We start from the raw sequence: 4,182 nt of genomic DNA on the forward strand, positions 1-4,182 counted from the left end.
ATCTCTAATTATTTTTACGACGTGTTATGCAACGGAATATCCAACATTCATTCTTCATGTTTGAGTCATTTCGTAAAATTTATAAACAAACAGGAATTTAAAATAAACTTGCAAGATTGAGGATGAAACTCTTAGCAATAGGGGAGCTCGGAGTTGACCTAGAGGTTTTTTCTTTCTCAAAAATCTCGCTAACTAACATACATTTCTTGGCGTTTCAAGCACCACATTGTGTGTTTATGAATTCCGCACCTACAAAAATTTTTCCAGATTTTTATCCACGCAGGTTTTTTCTGAAGCAATTTATAAAACAAAACAAAAATCGTCCGAAACAACCTCAAAGGACTGGGTTGTTTCGGACATCTCGTAACATAGGTATAAGAATTTCAATTATTATTAAACATCTCGATAAAAAAAAAAACTTCTTTAGTCTTAGTCAAACTTGGAAAAATAGAGGTTGAAATCGACAGCCTTCGCAGCTCTCTTTGTACCACCTGTCGAAGGTGAGCCAGGAAGCTTCAAGATAGTATCATCTTTTGAAACTGAAGCCTGGTCAATGGGATGAGAAAAACGAAATTTGTCCCAGTTTTTATAAACATCACCTCCATGTTTTCTTCACCAATTTCTACAACATGTGCAAAATAAAAAATATTTCTTTTCCGACGAAGAATATCGCGGCCACAAAGTCATCAGCAGCTAGGATATTTACACTAAGCAGATTGTCTGGTTCCAATTTTCTGAGACGTAGAGATTCATCAGAACTATCATCCCTGAATAGACATTCTTGTAACTCATCCTCAATATCTTCACCCTTGTCAACCACGCTCAATATTTCTTGCTTTCTTTGGAAGGGTGGCGACAACTTTCTTCTGAGATCTTTTTTGCTTTCTGCCATTTGCTCTAGTTCTTCCTTTTTCGGTGTCTCTGTAAGAATTCTAATTCGTCCTCTTTGTTTTACTCCTCTACCCTTGGTAGTTGTAGATAGCACACGAAAAAATGTTCTTAGTTGCTTGGGAGTTACGGAAAAGACTGCAGAAGGCTTTGTCAACACCTTGGTCTGGCTCATATGGATCTGACTCATCAAGCTGAGAATGGCTGTCCACCAATTTACGTCTGTAACTGATGGAGCAGAAAAGTCGGCAGGGCAGAAAACGTTCCGGTCGAATGGCCACAGTCCGGGCTTTCTAAAGCCAGCTACAATATTACTCGTGCTAAATTTCTTGAGGTATGGAACACGGTTGAGTTCTGCTGCCTCATATATCGATATATGATGACCTGGATGAAGGTTAAACCACTCATTAAAGTCGCTTCTCGACGCTCTTTGAATGGTCTATAGACCAAAACATATTAAGGTTACAAGCGATATGAGCAGTGAGGTTGGAAGATATTTAAGATTACTCCATTTTCTTTGCAGTAGTTGACTACGTGGATATCCAGGTGACTGTCATGATTGTTCAGCAACAGTAAAGTTTGGTTTCTTTTAATGTTCTGGTATGCTTCACATAATTTTTCATTGTCTCCAAGAAGGGTCCAGAATTATTCCAGCCCAATGGATGAGCTGGTCCCAAAACACCCCAGCATCCATGGTTTAACCCTTGGGAAGACAAAAACTGGAAGTACGTGGTTACCTATCACACTAACAAAACAGACTATATTTACATTTTGAACACGTTCTGCTGTTGTCACTTAGGCCAGCTACTTCTGGCCCTTCCTGGCAAACACTCTAGGAGTAGATAATACAGTTGGGACGCCTGTTTCGTCGGTGCTTCAATTATTGTCCAAAGGGATTTGGTATCTAGCATAGACTAAGGCAAGGTAATTGAATAATCTCTCTACAACCACTTCATTGAAACCACTTGCTTTAGCTTGACTTGTTAACTCGGAAGACCTGATAGATATCTCCCTGTTCCACTTAAGGAAAGTAGTCATCAAGTCTATCGAAGCGTGTGCCTTCATTTCCCAGGATGAAAAAAAGGAAAGAGCATATAAAAAGTCATCAAGTGGCGTGTTCACTTTATTCATAGGTCCGAAATTTGGACTGCTCCATATTTACCTCAATTGCAAAGCCATAGCCTATATCACTGGGCTAATCACAGATGCAATGTGTCAGATGCTGTATACGGCCTTTGCATCTCTCTTTGTGCTTGTATCTCCCTTCCCGGGGTTAACTTGACAAAACGGAGTTGTTTTGGACACTTTCAAAAAGTCGTCCAAACCCTACCCGAATATGGCGTCCAAATCAACCCCACACTGACATTCTATAAAAAATCGCTTCTAGATAAAGATAAAAATTAGCTAAGGTGAGTCTAATTAATGACTAGCTGTAGCTAGCGACATGATAGGTCTTAAGTACCTGCCAAAACTCAACTATCTACTACCGTAAACACCACAACTACAAAAACTGGTGCTGCTAGTGGAAATAAAAAAAAGAAAATAGCTTAAAAAGTGGTTCAAAGGAAATGTCTCTGAAACGCGTATTTGGAAACTTTTGTGCAAAGTTAACCACTCGTCAATGTTGGTCCTGATTTTTGGCAAAACGTTTCGTGCAAAACTCGATTTTATAATGACAGTGTCCGAAACAACCCGTGTCCAAAACATGCCCGAGCTTCCCTATCTTTTGATTGAATAATTAACTAATCTTTATTACTTAAAACTGTCAAATTAAAAACTTCAAATTATTTAAATTGTCTTTTGAAATTAAGATTAAATTGTCCCTTAAATTGGTCACATTTATCTCTCGAGAAACTAATTTAAATCAATTTTCATTTTCAAGCAATTGAAGGTAACAAAATAAAAGTAAAGAACAACCCATGCCAGTACTATTAACCATATCCCCCTTCTTCCAAAAACCAACGAATTTTCACAACAAAACATGTACATCAAAAGGACCTGCTAATTATTTTGGTTAATTAAAAAGAACTCTTCAAAATAATTTTTCCAAAGAAAAGCAAGGAATATTAAGCCAAAAACGAGAAAAAATAAAATAAAATAATCTACCAAGCATAAAACTGCCAAAGATCAGCATCGATAAATAACTGAAACCCAAAGCGAACAGAAATTACAATAAATAACAGAGTCAAACTCAACACGAGCAGAAATTAACATTAATAGGGCTCAAAACCCCCTATGCCTTCCCAAGGCCAGAACATAATTTGCACTTCCCTGAAAAAAAAAAATACAAATGAATATGCGTTGTTAGTTTCATATACAGATGATGACATTTATTTCTTAAAATTTTAGTTATATTTGATTTATTAAAGTTATAGAAATAAAAACATTTAAAATTTATGTTTTTATTCTTTTTGGCGTATTACTGTTTTTATGGCACTTGGTATTAACCAATTGACATATAGCAATCGCCAATTCTGTCGGTCTGTCGGTCTGTCTGTCGGTCCCGGTTTTGCTACTTTAGGCACTTCCAGGTAAGCTAGGACGATGAAATTTGGCAGGCGTATCAGGGACGGGACCAGCTTAAATTAGAAATAGTCGTTTTCCCAATTTGACCATCTGGGGGGAGAGTGGGGGGCCGGTTAATTCGGAAAAAATAGAAAAACTGAAGTATTTTTAACTTACGAACTGTTCATCAGATCTTAATGAAGTTTGATGTTTGGAAGGATATCGTGTCTCAGAGCTGTTATTTTAAATCCCGACCGGATCTGGTGACATTGGGGGGGATATGGGAGGGGGAAACCTAAAATCTTGGAAAACACTAAGAGTAGAGGGATCGGGATGAAACTTGGTGGGAAAAATAAACACAAGTCCTAGATACATGATTGACATAACCGGAACGGATCCGCTCTCTTTGGGGTGTTTGGGGGGGGGGGTAATTGTGAAAAATTAAAAAAATGACGTATTTTTAACTTACGAACGGGTGATCGGATCTCAATGAAATTTGATATTTAGAAGGATATGGTGTCTTAGAGCTCTTATTTTAAATTCCGACCAGATCTGGTGACATTGGGGCGGGGGGTAGGTGGAAGGGGGAAATCTAAAAAAAGGTGGAGTGGAGGGATCGGGATGAAACTTGGTGGGAATATTAAACACAAGTCCTAGATACATGATTGACATAACCTGAACGGATCCGCTCTCTTTGGGGTAGTTAGGGGGTGGGGTTAATTCTGAAAAATTAGAAAAAATGAGGTATTTTTAACTTACGAACGGGTCATCGGATCTCAGTGAAATTCA

This window comes from Artemia franciscana, chromosome 2 (genome assembly GCF_032884065.1).
Source record: "Artemia franciscana chromosome 2, ASM3288406v1, whole genome shotgun sequence".
NCBI lineage: Eukaryota > Metazoa > Arthropoda > Branchiopoda > Anostraca > Artemiidae > Artemia > Artemia franciscana.